Source organism: Arvicola amphibius, chromosome 4 (assembly GCF_903992535.2).
Source record: "Arvicola amphibius chromosome 4, mArvAmp1.2, whole genome shotgun sequence".
Lineage (NCBI taxonomy): Eukaryota > Metazoa > Chordata > Mammalia > Rodentia > Cricetidae > Arvicola > Arvicola amphibius.
The window spans coordinates 64183730-64204503 of NC_052050.1; positions in this window are offsets into that span (position 1 = coordinate 64183730).

The window sequence follows — 20774 nt, forward strand, 5'->3', positions numbered from 1 at the left end:
AGAGTTCTCTATCTGGACCCACAGGCAATGGGAAGAGAAAGACCCTGGGACCAGTGTGGACACTTGAAACTTCAAAGCCAACCAGTGGTGACACACTTCCTCCAACAAGCCCACACCTTCTAATCCTTTTAAATAGTGCCACTCCTTGGTGACCTGGTGACCAAGCATTCCAGTCAATGAGACTATGGGGGTCATTCTTGTTCAAACCATCACCAATGAGTAAAGAACAAGGCAAGCAATTGCTATGAGTGACTTAGGTTTCTAGACTCCCCTGCTACATTCTATGTCCCTTCTTTTCTTTGCTGACCCAATGACAAGTGCTCTTCCCTTGTGAGGCGGTTAGAAAACGCTCATGAACCATTCGGTGAGTACTGCCTACTTTCAAAGAAACCTTCTCTCCTTTCATTAAGAATAAAGCCTGCCTCTCAGAAACACACCTTGCTGATAAAGATAAACACCGTGTCAGGGAAAAAGAATGAGGACAAATGAGTCCTGCTCCCAGCCTGTGTCAGAACTTCTTATTACAGTGGGAAGTCGTTAATAAAGATAGTCCTAAGAATAAGGACCCATGGAGTGCTCATTCTCACTCCATCACACCCTCAAGGTTCAGGGATAATTTTGGAAAAGGGGGCTGAAAGAATAGAAAAGCCCAAGGATGGGGTGAAAGTTTCAAAAAGATGAATTTCCAGCATGGCGTGACTGTTGCTTTCATGAGCTCATGGAAGCCGTACCTGCATGAGAGTGGGTCCATCAGCATACCATCCTAGAAGAGGGAGGGGCTCTCAAGCACCCGTTCCTCCATGAGGAAATATTGGCCCTTAACGCCAGCAGGGGAAGAGGTTTCACTTTCTTCAGTGGTGTAGTCAATGATAACTTCCCGAAAATTAGTAAGTAGATTTCTATTCATGCTCAGGAAAGCAATGTCAATTAAACCAAGAGGGACAGACACATACACACAAAGGCAAGAATGTGGAGGGGGTTGTTGGGAAGAAGTCAGAGGAAGAGGGGAATAATGGTTGAAAATGGCTAAAATGCATTGCATACCTGTGTGCAACTGTCAAAGGAAAATAAATACAAACAGAATCAGTGTCACGTATAGTATGTCTAATCCATGTACTGAGGCAGACGTCTCGTGTGTGATCTCTAGCCCTGCCCATGATCACACATGAGACTGAAGATATGCACTGTAGCCTGTGACTTCTATTATTCTTGATTTTTATAAAGGTTGTTGAAAGTGTTCAGTGTTTTCTAGTTTCATGGCCAAGATAGTAGGAAGTATTATTGGGTATTTCAATTGTGGTTTTTATTAATTTTTATGTTTTAATTGTGTGTGTGTGTCTCTCTCTCTGTGTGTGAGAGTGTGTGTGTGTGTGTGTGTGTGTGTGGTAGGAAGTATGTGTAGGTGAGCACAGTGCTGGTGGAATCCAGAAGAGGGACTCAGGTATCCTTGGGCTGAAGCTTCAAGTGTTCTGAGTCTTCTGACATAGGAAAACTAACAATCACGGAGATGCTTCAATGTGTGATGAACTTGCCATACATACAATTGGTTGGCAAAGCCTGGCTCCTTAGCTGGGTATGCCAACCCATAGCCTTCCTGGGAAAACTAACAATCACGGAGATGGCTCAATGTGTGATAAACTTGCCATACAATCGATTGGCAAAGTCTGGCTCCTTAGCTGGGTGTATCAACTCACAGCTTGCCTGGGAAAATTAACAATCAGTGAAACGGCTCAGTATGCAATGAACTTGCCATCCAATCACGAGGGTCTGAGTTGGCATCTCTCACTGAACCTGGCCATTATTGATGAATGGCCTAGCTTGGTTGGCCACTGAGTCCCAGGCATCCTCCTGTCTCCTGTCTTCAGGTCTGGGCTTTCGGGTGTGCATTGCTTTGCCCATCTGGATATGAAACTCAGGTCCTCGGGCTTGTGTAACAGGAGCTTCACACACACAGTCACTTCCTCGGTCCTGCAATTGACTGTTTGTAGGAAAAACTTGTCCTGGGACACTGAAGACTCAAAGCGGGAACAGAAAGCGCATATAAATAGAAAGGATTCGGGTTCTGGAGCTGCCCCTCCCTGCTCTCCCTTATCTCTAATGAAGATAAAATACAGTTCTCATAATGTCATTAGATGTATAAAAATGGAACAGAGTTAAGTGCTCAGCAATCGCGAGGTGACTAACCGCACCGTGAAAGGCTGTGCCACCACTCAAAATGTCTGCTGCAGAAATAAAATGTGCAAACAGTAGAGAAAGAGTTCGGATTACCAAAATTAGTTTAACTCTGCTTTTGTGTCACACACGTGCGTGCGCGCACACACACTCATATGCATTTATACAGTCGTGAAATGAGGAAGAAAACGTCAGAATGGTACCAGTTTGGGTGCCAGTACTGTGGCTGTTTTGGACCCTCTACTTTGCATTTAGGTGTGTTTTCTACTTTTCTATGGTGTGTAGAACTTTTTGTATAATAAAAGGTTTGATTTTGAAAACATTTTGAAAATGCAGAGTTTTTTTTTCAGCCGGAGAGAACAGAATATAGAAAGCTGTCATGCAGAGAGCGGTGGCCCGTAAAGGGCTGTTCTTTCTCCCAGAGGCCTCCTTTCCCAGCAGGCTCTGCTGATCCCCACTCCTCAGGACCTTATAAAGCTAATGCCTTTACCCCCTTGCAAAATCTTCGAATGCATGAATAGGAACAAGCTCTCTTGTTTTTCTCTGTTCAGCTGAGACAGGATGACATTTTCAAAAGAACCTTAATACTCAGAGAGCAAAAAGGTAATAATTACAGAAAATATAGAAGACATAATGGTTGTCATGTTTAAAACACAAGATTACAGTCCTTTAATGGGCTGGCTGCCTGCTTGCAGCATCCAGAGCACATGTGTGCTCCCAGCCCCCATCCTGCAACCTGCCAGCTTCCCCTCTGGAGGAAACCACCACCCAGCTTCTGGAATCAGAATCTGTCTTAGGCCAATTACTCAGTCAATAAATCAAGGTTGAAAGACCCCTGCTAAAAAGCTCTGTCCATCTGAAGCCGTCCCACTTGGTTTTCTTCCAGATGTGGCTGTGGTTCACATAGAAAAGATGAGAGTCGTTGAGTTGTGCTAAAGAGCATCGCCTCACACCATGTACTCTCTCTCTCTCTCTCTCTCTCTCTCTCTCTGTGTGTGTGTGTGTGTGTGTGTGTGTGTGTGTAGGAGAGAGATGGAGAGAGCAGAGAGAGGCAGAGAGAGACATTTCACCTATAGAGAAAAAAAAACGAATTCCTTTTCCAGTGACCATCTCTTGTCTACCTACATACAGGAAAGTCGCCACATTTTAAAGTTCATCTGTCACCAGCTCATCATATTAAAACCCATAAGATGCTCACTGTGAAAGCCGAAAGCAGGCAGTGACAGTATCTTCAGAGTCCTCCCTGTTCCTTCAGAAGCTAGAAGTGCAGGAGGCAGCAGAGTTTGCAGCTTCTTCCCACTGTGGGTGTGGAGTTTCCCTGCATCAGCGTTTCCCATGTTGCCTGAAATAATCCCAGGAAGCAGGAACACCTCTCCCCACTGAGAGCGTGGAATCTTGCTTACATTCTCCTGTGGTCTCCACCTTCACACAGAGCCATGTGTGAGCTAACTTCAGCCACCACCTTTATCTCAGTAAAAGGCTTGAAGAGAGACTTGTTTGTTTTTCACGGCTTTGCTCCCCTCCATGGCTTCTTTGTGTCTGCAGTCTTAGTGCATGGTAGGTGAGTGGGTCCTCCACCACTGAGTGACAGCCCCAGCACTTCCCTTCTTTGCATTGAGACAGGTCCACACTCAGGTGCCCAGGCTGCCTTGAACTGTTGCAGACCTCCTTCCTCTGCCTCGGGGAAGCTGGCATTACAGACCCACTAGAGCAACTCCTCATACGGACTTCAGAAAAGGATCTTGTACTGTGAAAGAAGTTCAATAAATAGTTTTGAGTAGTTGAATACATATATTTTAGCAAGCACAGGAAAGAACCTTAAGTGATCAGGTGAGGCTCAGCCTGTAGAAGCTATCAAGAGATAAATGTATATTCTGTTTAAAAATGAGTATTCTAAGCTAGAAATGGAACTCCAAGCTCATGCATAGAACCCTAGCACTCAGAAAACATGCCACGTGTTTGAGATCATCCTGGGTTACAGTGTGAGACTTTGTCTCAAAAAGTCCAAATGAAGACGCTGGCAAGAGATTGCCCAGAAGTTTAAGAACAGGTACCCCAGTTTGGTTCCCAGCCTCCACATCAAACAGTTTGCAAGTGCCTAGAACTTTTGCTCCAGGGAATCTGACGCCCCCTTCTGGACTGAACCAATATCATTTGTGCAGGCATGCGTGTGCGCACACACATGCACAGATACACACACACACTAAGTAAGTACACAAATAAATAAAATAAGCAAAACAATAATCTGAAAGTCTAAATAAATAATAATTTAAAAAATTCCTCAGTTCACACTGAATCATGTTGCAATGAACTGATCTGTGAAGCTATGCTCAGCATATTCTAATCAAGATGAAAAACTGTTATGTGCAATGTCATAGTGGAGGATCATGTGACAGACACTGGACTGAATTCATATCTCCTAAATGTCCTTCCTCCTTTATTTTTTCTGGTTCCTCTAAGTTCACATGGAGGCAAGCTATCTTAGTGGAATAAGGATTCCCATCACTCAGTCTGCCAGCGCCCCAGGATATCTCTGTGTGGTCCACACCCATCTTTGGTTCTTTCGTTCTTCTCTCTGCTCCCCCGTTTCCTGACTCTCACAGTTAAACTATATTAAGTATCAGTAAGAGAGCTATGGAGCATCAACAGCCACTGAAATAACCAACACCTCCTGGAAATCTCTGAAACACACCTTTTATTGAAGGATAATTTGGCTGTGGGCTAATATTTCTGCTAAGTTTCTCACCCAGTTCTTCTCTTAAAAGACTGTTTGGTTTTTTTCAACCTGAGCTTCAGTTTCCAAGTCTTTTTCTTCCACCATGTAGCCCACCTGTGTCACTTACATCCCATTTGCAGCCTCCACGTTACTTCCTCTGAAACCGATTTATAGAGTGACAGATGGGGTTCCAAAGGGATGCTTCCATTCACATCCTGCAAGGCATCTTTATGGGAAGCAAATTTGACACACATCCAGTCACATATACAGAAATCCAACTTCTGGGACTCTCATCTTCCATTTCTAATGATTTCTCTGGGCTGAGAATAGGGGCATCTCAATTCCTTCAACTCAGTCACTAATGAATGACGTATTTCCCTTAGTAAGCAACATCATACAATTCATTTACCTTTTCTTCCTACCTCTTACTTTGTATAGTTTTAACCATCTCTGTCCCAGGCACTACTTGATAAGGACAGAATTCCTTTCAAGTAATGAAGTGGTAGCTTCATGGTTAGATTTTTATTCTCTTGTCTTTTTAAAGCCATTGAATATTTAGGATTTTTAGTTTGATTGGTTCATTCCCTGTTTGACTTCCTTGTTTGTTAACATATTGTGTGTTATTTTTCTCTTGTTATTCTAAGACCCAGCATGTTGTTTTGGCTTCCTACTAACAGAAGCACAGCAGAAAAGCAAGGGCTGAACCTTCACAGAGTCTGTCCTGTCATGCCAGGGTCTATAGCGTCTTCACTTCTGTGAAGATCGCACACTTGGATGGATGAGTGATTTCCACAAAACCACAAAAGAACTGGGATTTTCCACACACTGTCTCTGTGTGTTTCATCCATTCACTAGCGTTAACTTATTTGGCTCGGCCGTGAGCATCTGCTGTTGCTAAGCACTACTTTATGTAGAGTTATAGACAAGCATGGGGCTGAGCTTTGAACTGAGGCCACGTGGTTCCCAAACTTTCCTGGTACACATTATACATCCTGTTGCCTTTTTTTTTCCAGAAATACCACATTTGTACATTTATATTTAGTCTAAAACTCGCATGTACAAGAGAAGGATGGGCACGAGAATATGGAAACACATACACATCCTGCATGTGCACACACACATGCACATATGGATACACACATCCTATGTGTGCATGTGCACACAAACACAGATATCCTACACACACACACACACACACACACACACACACACACCCCACGTCCAGCACATACACGGTTCCCTTTCATCTGCAAAGCTCTGCCTCTCCTCTAAACAAGGAAAGGATGACTAACGGTCCCTTCTGCTTGGTTGATTAGCATAATACACATTCCTACAAATGGAAACCCATTGCCCTTGCTAATCTTAACAGTCCCACATCAGTAGCTATTTCAAGAAGAAGCAATTCCCATCTGTTAGACACTCAGTGACAGCGCACATCTCCTAATCTTCATACCATCCTGTTGTCAAGCGGTGGAGGAACAGCACGATCTCCTTCTGTAATTCCGGGAAGCACTCTCTAAGCCAAAGCATGCAGGGTACTTGGTGGCTTCTTGGTGTGAGCTGGAAGGAGACAACCGATACCTTTGCCCCCGTGACCCCAGCTGAGCTATTGACTCAATACAGCAGTCAACCTCTTTGCTCTGTGTGCTCTTCTCAGAAGCCCAGAGCTGTCTGTATCTTTTCTGTGTTTCCCCTATTTTTCCTTTAGGGAAAGGCTCTCCCTCTCCTTACCTGGTAGAGTGGTCACTCACAGCCTTATGTCTTGAACCTGACAGGCATAGATCATGACCCGGGATGGTCCATTATTGTGTCCCAGCTGTGTGGATGTAGAAGGTATGTCAGGCATGGATGCATAACCAGACATTTTCTTGTGAGCCTTTACTTGAGTCCTTGAGAAAGAGGACCTTTCCATTTAAATGCACAAAGACAGGAATGTGCTATTATCTAGGACTGCTGAGATGCTGAGAGCCTTTGCTGGCATGGGGACTGCTTCTGCTTCACAACTTAATGGGAGAAGAAGGAGGAGGAGAATGAGGAAGAGGAAGAGGAGGAGAAGGAAGAGGGAGGAAAAGGAACAAGAGAAGGAGGAAGGAGAGAAGGATGAGAGGAAGAAGAGAAGGAGGAGGAAAAGAAGGAAGAAGAGCAGGGGAGGAGAATGGAGAGGAGAAGGAGGAAGAGAGAAGGAGGAAGAAGAAGAGAAAGAGGAGGAGAGCAGGAGAAAGGTGAGAATTAAGAGGAGAAGAAGGAGGGAGAGGAGGAGGAAGAAGAGAAGGAGGAGGAGGAGACTGCTTCAAGAGAGGAGATATAAACTCATGAATTGGGTCACAACCACTTGGAGCTAGGATCTAAATTTCATCTTTCTGTTGCATAAACATAGTCAAAATAAAGTTTCTGTTGCTTACAACACACACCCCAGTACACTAACTCCTTGGCTTGTGAATTATGGGGGTTCTTATAGACATATCCTCTGTCCTGGCATGCAGAACCAGGTTGACCTCCTTATACAATTTTGTATACATGTAGGGATTGCTCATGACTGGTTTCCATGTGCTTCCTCTGTTGTGAACTCTTCCTTTGTCGTTATGCTTGGCAGTCAATCTCACCACTGGACAAGCATACTTCCAGATATTCTGCTTTACTAATCTCAAATTGTCTGCATAAATTTTCCCTCCATTAATTCTACTGATGGCCTCTGGAGCATCAGAAAACGTCAGCTTGCTTCTTTGAAGTAATTTAAGACAGTTACCTTGTCTCATTTCTTTGAAACATTCCTTTAACTTTATTCAAACATTAATAAATGGCTCTGCTCTCCAGCCTGCCCACACATAGGCTCACAGACGTACTTCTTCTGGGAGTCCAAGCAATTTCCCCTTAGCTCTCAGAAACTCCTTTGGGGGAAGGCTCTGTGCTGGTCTCTGGGTCTTCTGTTTCTGCATCCACTTTCATTTGTAGATAGGGCTGGGGAGTCCCAGCTTTTCAACTCTTTTTTATTCACTTTCCTAATCTATAAACAGAGGATAAATTCCCTCTGAGTTGTAACATTTTTCTTCAGGTTCGTTTTTGACAATTTCGTACAGGTATAGAATGCACTGTGGTCACATTCATCCTCTATTGCCCATTCTTATCCCACTCCCACTGTTGGGCTCCTTCTTCAGACTGCTTGTAGTGTTCTATCACAGCAGAATCCAGCATCTCTGGATGAGGCACGCTGCACCCCAAGCTCAATGTATCGTCTGTGGCTATGCTCAAACCCGGGAAGTCTGGCTAGCTTCTGGATTTGGCAAGCTCGGAACCCATGGAAATTTCTAAATTATTTTTCCTGGTATAAACAGCTTCGACCTTCTGAGTATTTATGTTTCCCACTAAAACGCTGACAGTAATGATAAGAAGGGGAAATAAATTAATCTTTGGCCCTGAACACTTTAAGTACATTTTCTTGTTAACATTAATAATAAATATAAAATTGAGTTATAATGTTTTTCCAAAAAGTCATAAATGTAAGTCAGAGAATAAGAATCCCATCAATTCAGAAACACACACACACACAAAAAGCTGAATAGATGCCTCAGTGCCTCTGGCTCTATTTTCTTGCATCAATCCTTTGAGGTAATCTGACTATATCCCTCATGTCTGTTTACATGTGTGTATTTGCACAGACAGACAGATACACATGCATACGTGCATACGTGTCCATGTGCATATGATCACATGCACACACACACACACACACACACCACATTGAACTAAAATGTTTATTCATGGATTTGGCAAGTAACTGTGGAGTGTCTGCCGCGAGTCAGGAACCCATCTTAGGATTCAGAACGCAGCTGAAAACATCAAGCAAAACTGATCATTTGGTTTGATGTGTGTTTGTGATTATGTGTTTTACTTGTCAGTTTGAGACAATCCAGAATGTCCTGGCAAGAGAGTCTCAATAAGGGATTGTCTAGATCAGGAAGGCACGTATACAAGAGATTGTTTTTGATGGCCTTCATTGATGTGGGCAGACTCAGATTAAGAGTATGTGGCCCCGTTCTCTGGGTTTGGGGTCCTGGACTGTGTCAGAGGTGAGAGAGCTAGCTGAGCACTAAGTGTGCACATGATTCATATCTCTCTCCTCTTCACTGTGGATGTGATGTGACCAGCTACCTCAAGCTCCGTTTGCTGTGGCTTCTTCTATTTGTGTTCACAATAATGAGCTATAATTAGGACTCAGGAGCTAAAATTAAGCCCTCCCCCCAGTTGCTAGGATATTTTACTTAACAACATCATTGAAACTAGGGGGGCCGTTGACCTTGTGAGAGTTTATACTGGATTGATGAGGCAGAGATTCTATTGAGAATCATGGCAGATACTCCTATAACTACAGACAGCATCTGAGGATCACTTCGTGTCAACTCGTATACGGAAAGATGAAGAAGTGATGTGTCCCAGCTCTAGTGTTTATGACTTGGCCCCTGAAAGGAGGAATTCTGATTTGAAGTAGAGTGACAGGGGGGAAATTGGGGCAGGGGAAAAGGTCACAGCTTCTGAGGTTAAGCTCAGCATGCCAAGGTGCCAAACTTGATGGTGCTGTTTTATGTGCCACCGGGAAGACAGAAAACAGACAACAGGACTGGCTGAGATGCTTAGAAGAAGGAGAGAAGTAAGCCAAGGAAAGGGGGCAGCAGGCTATGTGTTAATCCCGCCAGGGAGGGTGTGAGGAATTAAATACACCTGGAGACTGGGGAGAGTTGATGATACAACCACGAAGCCTCAGTGGCTTCCTGTGCTCTGGGAAGAGTAGGTTTCCCAGTGATGCCAGAGCCAGGCAGTGCGGGATGAGAGTCAGATGGGGTGAGATGGGGATAGCAGCAGGAGAGGTGACTGAAGGGCTTTGAATTTCATTTACAAAGACTGTATTCTTTCAGGCTTTATTATTTTAGTCTCTCCCCCCCTCTCGTGTGTGTGTGTGTCTGTGTGTGTGTGTGTGTGTGTGTGTGTGTGTGTACATGCTCACAGAGGTATTGGATTCCCTGGAGCCGAAGCAGCCATCACTTGTGACCCACATACTGTGAGTGCCAAGAACTGCGGTCAGGTGGGCTGGAAGAGCGGTGCAGACTCTGCAGACTCTTAACCACTGAGCTGTCTCTGAGACTGTGCTTTCATCTACAGTGTCTCACAGCCTTATTGCCATCTACCAAGATCTTTCTGGCTGAGAGCGGACTGAGTGCTGAAACAAGCATCCCAGACAGAAGGCCCCGGGAAAGCCCCAAAGGGAGACGATGCAGTAGGGAGACGGAAGTGAGTGTTATGAGCGGTGTTGGAATTCCAGATACTTTCAAAAGTCACTGGAAAATATGTCGTCAGGTTTGATGGCAAGATATAAAGCAGCAGGGAAAGTGTAAATCCAAGATGGTATTAGGCCTTTAACATCAAAAGCAAGAAGATTAAGTCTTCCATAAGCTCAGACAAGAAAGACCTAAAACATCAGAAGATGTTAAACCTTGGGGTTCAGGGAGAAGGTTCAGAGGGTACTGTCCAAGTGGTAAAACCTAGTTCAAATATCCAACAACCACACAAAGCCAGGCACAGGAGAATACCTGTGATTTCAGTGCTCACATGGATAGGTAGAAGACAAAGACAGGAATCGCAGAAAGCTCAAGGGTCAGCTAGTTTGGCATACCTATGTGCTAAGGAAGATATCCTATGTCAAGTGAGGTGGAAGGCGAGGTGCTTCTCTGACCACACATGACTAATCCAAGCATCCCTTTGCTGGTAAAAATCAGCTTGTCCTCATATTTGTACATGTGATGACCATCTTGAAGTACTTGCAAGGTTGGATTTTTATTGGGACTCTCAGGCTGAAAGGCAATTGGTACCTGGAGGACCATCATTTATTTGGTTTTAAGATCAGCTCTCGGTGTGGCTCAGGCTAGCCTTATATTCACACAGTCCTCTGGCCTCAGTCTCTCAAGTGCTGAGATTACAGGTGTGAGACACTATACCTGGCTAGAGGGCCCCATTTTTAAAGAGGGTGTGTGTGCGTGCGCGTGCGTGTGTGTGTGTGTGTGTGTGTGTGTGTGTGTGTGTGTGTGTGTAAGGGTTTGTGTGTATGTGTTTGTGTGTAGTGTGTATTTCATCACCAAGGCCAAAGGAGGCATTGGCTTTCCCTGGAGCTAGAGTTGCAGGTATTTATGAGTTTCTTGATGTTGGCATTGGCATCCAAACTCCAATCCTCTGATAGCACAGTGGCTATTGCACCATCTCTCCAACACGCGTGAGGCCTGTTCTTGTCCCACCTTATCCTAATGACACACACAGTTGCATTACTGACATAGTGTTTACCTTGCCTGACATTTTTTGTATATTTATTGTCCACATTCCTCTGTTAGAAGGAGGTACATGCCATGAGAGCAAGGTCTTAGTGAGCCTAACGACAGCACCGAACAGGTCCTGAGCGAGCATTGGTCCTCTATGCACGGGCGTTTATGCATGCTGGTTTTGATTTTAATGGGGCAGATTTCTCAAAAGTAGTGCTGTTATCATAATTGTAGTTTTAATTGTACTAATATTACCAAATTAACTTCCTAAAGGATTAAAGTGATCCATGCTTCCACCGTGATTATTTTTTTGCAGGCAGTCATCTGTTTCTTGTATCAGCCAAAACATTTGGGGATCTTATTCTTTGATGTTGTCACTTCAAAACTCCTTCATAAAAATTCAATCTCTGTGTTTCTAAAAGCTACTAATAGCTGAAGTAACTCCCATGCTGTTAAAAACTGGACCCACACATCAGGTCCTAACCAACTTGTTGGGGTCTCCTTCAGACTGTCTTCCAGGTAGGGCTCATTTTCAACTTCTGGACTGTCTGGTGTTTTGACCGTTGGGAGCTCGCCAAGGAGAGATTTAACTCTTCAGCTTATTTCTCTTTAGTGCCCCGGAACTGGAAATAACTAAGAGCTTGAGGCTTTCCTACTGAAACACCTGGTGGGTTTTTCACAAAGAGATTTATGAGATGAAGTTCTGTAAATCTGTATTTTAAAAATGCACGCGTGTTGGCTCATTCTAGAACAGGGATGTGAATAATGGGGTAATTAGTGTGATAAATGCTGAGTTCATATTGGAAATAATTTACTCCTGAGTAAAATCTATGAGAGCACGCAGCCTTCCAGCGGAGACTCTACATCTCCAATCAGAAGAGGCAGGAATACGCTTTGACCTCATCAGCAGTCTCTGGAAGACCTCACCCACTTCTGTTACTTCTGAGGCTGCCCTTTCCCCTGCATGTCTGCTTTGAATCTTTTCATCTGGTTGGGATATTTTCTCCGTACTCTGGAGGCAGGATGTGTTAAAAGGAAGACACGCACACAGACTGAGATTGTGAGTTCAGATGTCCCCTGTGCTTTCATTTATGTGATGTTACTCAACTCTCTAATCTTATTGTTCGGGTCTTTCCCACCACACACCCAGTGGCTTCAGGAAGATTTGTCATTGAGACACAGATGGGTACGGAAAAAGCTTTTTAAAAAGATCCTACTATGCATGGAAAATGTACCCTGAAAACCTCCCCTCTCACAAATCGAGGCAGCAAAACCATCATTCAGACCTCGCCGTGCAAGGTCTATCCCTAATTCCAAATTCTGAAACTTTCTCATACAGAAAGACTTCATGTGCCCAGTGAAAGCCTGGCCTCCATAAACATGGAGTTTATAGTCTTTATTTATTCCATTTAAATGAATAGTCATACATGGCTGTGATGAGACCTCAATGCCCAAGGTGATGGGAGTCACTTGGACCTCACTGGAAGTGGTAACTAATGCAAAGTTTTGCAGCAAGTTAACTTGACTTAGAATTCTAAACCGTTGCTTAGCGTGAGAGCTACCATCCATGTCAGTGAGCCTGCAGGGATACTGATGTGAGTGATTACAATATCACATGGGTATAAAACAAATACACAGGCATAATTTACTGGTTGGGTAGAAGGGCTGTACCTGTAGGCCAGATCCTGCAGTTTAAATTAGGCCACAGCTCATGCAGCCTTGAGACAGAGAGTTAATCTGTCTGTGTGGTGACTTTGATAATAGCTGGCGCCTTCTCGCTCCATGTCAATGTGCTAGGCTCGACTGAATCACATGATCTTCCTTTGTGCTGAGACTCCTCAGGGAGACTGCTCAGGGCTTTGGTCTGGAGGAGAACGCTGCTCTCTGGAGAGGCTGGTCAGGCCTCCCCCCTGCTGTCCCTTTCATGGGGGCCATCTCTCTCTTCCTATCTCCCCTCTCTTGTTCTCACTGTTAATGAAATTCCTTTTCAGGTGTTAAAGTGAACCCTCTCTCTCCCTTTGGGGTCCAACCATGCTTAGTTCTCCACCATGTATTGTTTTTGAAAAGTTCTCCCTCCTACCGGAGGCCTGCCCATGGGCTCGATGGTCTTTGATTAACACAAGCGTCATTCCTGAAGGGACTTTTCTATGCAGTCGTATTGCTTTGATTTTACTTCTGTTTAGTGGCTCAGTTGTTTAAGGCTCTTGCCACCAAGCCTGAGGAGCTGGTTCAATCCCTGAGATGATGGAAAAAGAGAACCAAATCCTGAATGTTTTACACACACACACACACACACACACACACACACACACACACAGAGAGAGAGAGAGAGAGAGAGAAATATAATAAAACTGAAAACAAAATAAAACAAAGAGGCAGAATATTGAGTAACACCATCACTCATGGAAGAGATTGTATTGGTTACTTTTCTATTGCTGTGAAAAAACCACCACGATCAAGGCAACTTGTAGAAAAAGAAAAACCCAGTATATTCAGACTTACAGTTCCAGGTAATCAGAGTCCATAATGGTAGCCTGGAGGGAGAGCGGTGGGAGAAACATCTGAGGACTCCCATTTCAACCTGGAAACAGGAAGTAGAGAGAGGCAAGGAGAAATGTGTGAGTCTTTAAATGTTCAAGTACACCCTCAGTGATGGCCGTCTTCAGGAAGCCATCCCTGCGAAGCCCACAGAAGCAGTGCCACCAACTGGGGACTAAGTAGTCAAATGCCTGGACTGAGAAAGATGATTCTCCTTCAAATCACCACAGAGATGAAAAGAATTAAAGTAAGCTAAAGTAATTTAATTGATTAGGAAATGAAAGCCAAGGCTATCCTGGGGTAAGTACAAGCAAACAGAAAACAAGGCTATGGCCAACTATATGGCACCTCTGAAACCCCAGCACTAGGCAGACTGAGGCAGGAGGATCATGGCTTTGAAGTGATTTAGAGACCCCATCTAAAGCAAAACAACACAACAACAACAACAACAACAAAATGCATAAATTTCAAGCCCTTGCCAGTCAGTGGTGGTGCATGTCTTTAATTCCTTGGGAGGCAGAGGCCAACCTGCTCTATAGAGCTAGTTTTAGGACAGCCAAAGCTACACAGAGAAACCCTGTCTCAAAATAAATAAATAAATAAATAAATAAATAAATAAATAAAATTCAAGCCTGTCCTGTAGCAGAAAAACTTAAATATAAAAACATTCCTAAAAAATCCAAGGCAAAAATAAATAGAAGAAAGTAAAATGCATACTGAATAAGAAATAAAAATATAAGACATGTAGACACATAACACTAAATTAAATTTAGTGAAAGTAATTGTTTCAGGTGGAGAAAATTTATTGGAATGAACAAAAAACAAAACAAAACAACAACAACAACAACAAAACCCATACATTTTGGAATTCTTCAAAAGCACAAGAAACAGTCTAAATACATGTAAGAATAATAATGCCAAAAACAAAAGGGTAGGAAAATATTACAGAAAAACATTCTTCAAAGGGATGTTGATGGGTTTTTGTAAAAAATCAGAAATGCTAGACCAGAATGCACAAAGCATTACTAGAGACAAAGAAAACCATCTCATAACACTAAGAGGCTTATTTCGCCAGGAAGACAGATGCTTTCAAATTTCTAATTTTGTAGAAATTCAATTTTTCTAGAAAATATGAGCAAGACCACAAAACAAGGTGACCTAGCGGGCATAAATAGGCACCAAGTCCCCAATAACTGCGGAAAAGGATTATTTTCTAGCAATTGTAGAATATTTATTTAAAATGTTACAATTTATCGGGTATACCAATGTTTCATAAATTCTAAATGTATTAAAATATATAAAGTATTTTCTGAGGCCACCAATTAAATTGTTTATGAACCAATGACTCATATATTAGGATATTAAGAGGTTTATTTCAAAATAGAACATAGAAGAGATCACAATGAACACTTGAGCATATTTTAACCTGGTACAAAAGGAAAACATATATGAAAAACTGCAGCAGACAGCTGAAGGCATAAGCAGGGGAAATTTGTAGTTATAAATGCAAATAATAGAAGGCAAAACCTAGTATTAATAAGCTGAATGTACATGAATTTTCTCTTTGCTGCTCTAAAATGTCCAACAAAAGCAGCAGAAGTAGAGAAGAGTTTGTTTCTCTTATTATCCTAGAGGATGAAGTAGTTCATTGTGGTCAGAGAGGTGTGGTTGAAGAGGCAGGAGGGTCTGGTACACTGTAGCCACCGTCAGATGGTGGAGAGTGAGCAGGGAGTAAGGGATATAAAAACATGTGGTCCATTCTCAAGGCCACTTGTAGGTAGGCTCCAATTCCTAAAGTTTCCCGAACTTTTCCAAAGAGTGCCCCAATCTGGGAATTAAGAATTTAAATGGATGGGCCCATGTGGAACACTTTTCATTCAAAGCACAACACTTGCCTTTTATGCTGCCTGTTGGCTTGGGGGCCACTTCTTGATGCACAATGCATTAGTGCTAACTTCCAAAGTCCCCATAATCTTTAACAGTCAAAATTCCCAAACTGTTCACAAGTCCAAACTTTCCTCTGAGATTGGGAGATCTCTTAGCTGCCAACACCTGAAGACTCAACACAGTAGCTGCATACTTTGTCATGCAATGTTACAAAGTAGGCATTTCCAGTTCCAAAGGGAGAAATAGGGGCATAGCAAGGAAATATCAGCCAAAGCAAAACTGAAATGCAAAGGGGTTAACACCAAACTCTGCAGCTCCATATCTAGGGATTGTGAGGAAATCACATGAGCTGGGAAGATCTTATATCTTCCTGGTCTGATTTGCTCTTTCTCACCATGCACCTGGATAAGAGGGGAGCAGGAACCGTTCTTCATCTGGAGTGCTATCCTGCTTTGTAGCTTCCCATGCCAAATGTATTAGTTCCTTGCCTTTAAATCTACTCTCCTTGGTGTTCTCAGGACTTGGGCAGAATGCAGCCAGGTTCTGTGCAAGAATATTACCTGAATAGACCTTTATCCTGATCCTGGGAGAGTCTTCTCTTCTAGGTCTCCACTGTCTGCATTTCTCCTAACCTCTGTTTAAGGTGAAACAGAGGCAGGTATGGCTGCCTACTTTATGGTGGAGAAAGAGTGATGTTTTCAGTAGATGTTGCTGACATAGTTTTAACTACTTGATAAGATCTTAAGAAAAACTGAACTCAGTCTTTCTTACATTCTCTCTCTCTCTCTCTCTCACACACACACACACACACACACACACACACACACACACACTGGTGTTCTATTTTGTAGCCTAGGCTATCTTTCCTTGAACCCACTATATAGCTGAGAATAGGCTTAAACTCTTGATCCTCTCGTCTCTATCTTTCAAGCAATGGGATTGCAGACATGAGCCACGGTGCCCAGCTCCGTCTATCTCTATTTCTAGCCATACATCAATGACATTTTCAGATGGATCGTTTCGAAATGTCAGAGTCAATTCAATAGAACTTTTATAAGCTACAGAGAGAAATGTATTCATATTTTTGTCTTTGCTACATTTTTTATTAAAAAAAGCCAACAGTACATACTATTCCAAAGAAAAGGCCTGAAATTTGATTACACAAACATCAAGACTCTCTGTGCATCAGATGAGAGAAGGAAAAATCGACTCGTAGCATGTGGAGGTTCTTCTAAGCTCATGCATTGGTGAAGGACTTGTCAAGAGACAGAGGTGATCTTATCTGTATGCAGCAAAAGAAAACAAAACCCAACAGAAAATGGCAAGGACCTTGAACAGATAGGGCAACCAAATGACCAGCTTAAGTGTGGAAAGGCCCACTCAACTTCAGTGTAGTCTTTGAAATGAAAATGAAAGGCATGATGGGATCCCACTGATCTCTGCCAAATCCTCTGGGATGAACAGTTCTGCCACAGCAGGTGCTGCTAGGAAGACAGATCACTTAGGACACGTCTCTGCTTTTGGAGTGGGCATGAGCCACAGCACGTGCACACTGCTGGAACCAGGAGAAACTATGAAAGATCAAGTTTCTAGCCTCGACAGCCCTAGAAGTTAATACCCTGTGTGAGACGTGGGGACTTTAGTTCCAATGGCCTCAAAGGTCAGGGCGAGACTTGGGTTTGACTTCAGAGGTCCCAGTGGCCACTCTGGGCCTTGTGTTTCTAACCATACTCCTAGGAAGTACTTAGATGGCTCTGACTTCTATGGGCCTGGCACTTGGAAATCCACCCCTAGTGGGTTCATTGCCTCCAAAGAATGACCAGGATCTTGACTTCATGTGATTGCTTTAGTGGGTACTGTGCAACCCCACCCCTAGCCCACCTGAAGCACAGCTTAGACAGTATGACCGCAATGATTCGGCTTGATTATCCACATCAAGTCACATGAGACCTCACAGCTGAACCTCGTGTGATAATCTAACGTTGTGGACCGTTTGTTTCCCGCCTGCTTAAATCTGACAACTGCTGAAATTCTTTGCCATTTTAGAGCACTTTGAAGCCATTATCTGCTGACTGTCTGGGGTCATGATGCCACACATTCAATTTATGGATCCAACCTTGGGCCTCTGAGGAGGCCAATGCTGCCAGAGAGGGGACAGGAGTGTGAATTCCAGTGTCTGTTGATGGCTTATGTGACCACGCCTTGGTTTCCTTTGAGTCCCTATTCACCCGTTAAGGTCCCTTAGTGCTTTCAGAACAGGTGAACAAGAAGAGCCCCTTTCAAGTTTTTAATTAAGCAAATGTTGACCTTCAAAACTCTAATTGCTCTTGACAGTGAACTTATTGCTTAATTAAAACAGGATGAGACGTGAGACCTCGATTCTGAAAAAAAAAATGTGGAGAGTCGTGGTTATTTCTGTGCTATTATGAAAGTTACTCCTTTGTCTGGAAGACACAGGCTGAGATGATCCTGGAACCACATCGCATTTGGGGAGGAAGGCTCCAGCAAGCACCAGCCTAGGCTGAGTCATTATCCTTGAGACAGCTCAAGCTTAGGAAATTGTCAGGCGGGGAGAAGAAAATAGAATGAAGTCATTTGGCTGAGTTATGTCAGAAGAAGAAACAATGAAAAATTAAGAATGATGGCATTTCTGTGAGCGACTGAATAGGAATAATTATTTTTCCCATTGAAAAAACAAATACAAAATGATACCAATTTTCTTTCTTTATATGCTTTTATTTTTATTTTTTTTTTCGCCTCGGCTTTTTAAGTGCCTCTGCATCTGCAGGAGAAAGGATCTGAGGGGGCCTTTTTCTTGACAAAGTCATTGAGTGTTTTCAATGATAATGTATTTTGTTGAAAGGCCAATGTATTTTCTTTCTTTTTTTTTTCTTCAGAAAGAGCCTTGTAAAATAGAAATGAGCATAACAGGAAAAGCAAATAGAGACTGAATACGGAAGCTGGCAAAGAACTTGCTGCACAAGCAGGAGCCCTGAGCTCAGACCACCAGCATCCATGTTAAAGGCTGGGTGTGGAAACACACACTGTAACTAACTCCAGGACTTGGAGGAGGCAGAGATGGGAAGCTCCCTAACGCTCACTGACCAGTCAGCCTGTGTGACCCAGGAGATCCAGCCTTAGGTAGAGACCCTATCTCTAAAACTAAGGTGGAGAGCCATTGAGAAAGATACCACATTGACCTCGGGCCTGCACTGGCATCTGCACACGTGTGCACACTCCTAGGTATGCACACCCCCAACAAAACCCCCACGCTAAGGATTACATTGTGATTTAGAGAAATTTCTTACAGACTCATGTGTTTGAATCCTTGTTCCCTAGTTGTTGGGGTTGTTTGGGGAGGTTAGGCAACTTTTAATTATGTGGAAGGAACCTTGCAGGGGGAAGTATGTTGTTGTGGGGAGGTGGAGTTTGTGGCTTTAGAGCCCGAATCTACTTCCTGTTCTCTCTCTTTACTTCTTGTGTACAGAAAAATGTAATCTCTTTGCTTTCTGATGGCCAGACTAGCTTCATGTTCTTGCTTTCGTGCCTGCCTCTCTCACCGTGTTGGAGTGTATCTCTGGGAACTGTAAGTCAAATTAAACCCTCTCTTCCCAAACTTTTCTCCCTGTGTCATCTTACCACAACAGCAGAAAAGTAAGTAATACCGACAGCTTCTTTAGACTGTCCTGGTAACTTGGAAAGTGTTTAGATGTACACACATCACCTTCATCCATATAGGTACCTGAGCAACTTATCTAGGGAGCATCACTAGACCCCAACTTGCTATTTTATCAGTACGCCAGTCGTACCTCTGGGATAACTCAGCTTGACATCTGTGGGTAACATGTCAGTGGAAAGGGAGCTCAGAAAGCATTGATCCAAACAGTTCTTTTTAGAGGATTGGGGTTGATGCCTGGGAACGACACCGCTAGAACGATAGGCAAGTGATGGGAGCAGATCAACCCAACCCTGCTGGCTCCTTACCAAGGAGATATGCTCTCAAATTCCCACAGTGGTTCCCTCCACAATAGGAAGAGAATAACAAGGCCAAGTTGTTCCAGGAAGATTAACATGTGTCTTTACGATGCCTTCATTTGTTGGGTTATAGCCTCTCCTTTTAAAATATATTTACTTATTCTTCAGATAATATCTGTGCCTCTTTGTGGAGCACATTATGGAAATTTAATGTATGCATACAAAGTATAATGCTCAAATCTGGATAACAAGCCTTTTTGTTTAATCAGTAACAAATCCTTTTATGTTTGGAGGAATTTATACTCTTTCATCGTTTTGAAATATATGATGGATAATTTTAACCGATAACTACCCTAATGTACTAAAGAGGAAATGGACGCTTTCCCTGCTTTCTGACGGACACGGCTGCCCCTTGCTAAACTTCCGTCCTGCCTCCTCTTTGCTCCTGCTCTCTAATGATAACTGCTACCGTCTGTTCATTTCTCAGGGTTGCCTTAGTTTCCACAAAGGCCTGAGCACTGAGGCGCAGAGGACTCTTGTGAACCCTGCCACAAGCATGGAAGCACACTAACTAATCTTTCGGGGCTTCGTTTCATTTCTTCACAATGCCCCCTTTCTTCCTTTGCCTTGCCTTTGTAACACGATGCTTTCCTGAACTGACTGGAGCCATGTGATTGCCCTTCTCGTATACTGGCAAAGCTGAAGTAAGTCAAGAGTATAATCTTCTCAGGCTTGTGGCTCTGAGGGCTCAAGCCCGCTCTCTGCATGGCGGTCTGTGGTGATGACATCTTCTCAATGAGGATCTTACGGAGCAGCTGCAGCACACGTTCAGAGGCTCCGTGGCACTAAAGGTCGGCCTACTCTATATCTCTGGGCTTGTTTTGCATTCGTGTTGCCTATCAATCATGCTCTTTGCATATGTAGACCCACTAACACCCTCTAAAGCACAGGGGATGCCACCCTACATTGAACCTTTATTTCCCACAGAAACTGTTTAGAACAAATGGCAGTCCAAATCTACGGTGTCAGAATAGGATTCCAGATTGGTTAAAATTTTTATAAGAGAAATGAAAAATAGTCTATTGGATTTGGTTGCTTTGAGTGTCTCTTTTCCTTCAGTTTAAAGGAGTCTTATTACATAAAAATGATCTATTTGTTTGTTGTCTGTGTTTCTTCTAGTCTCC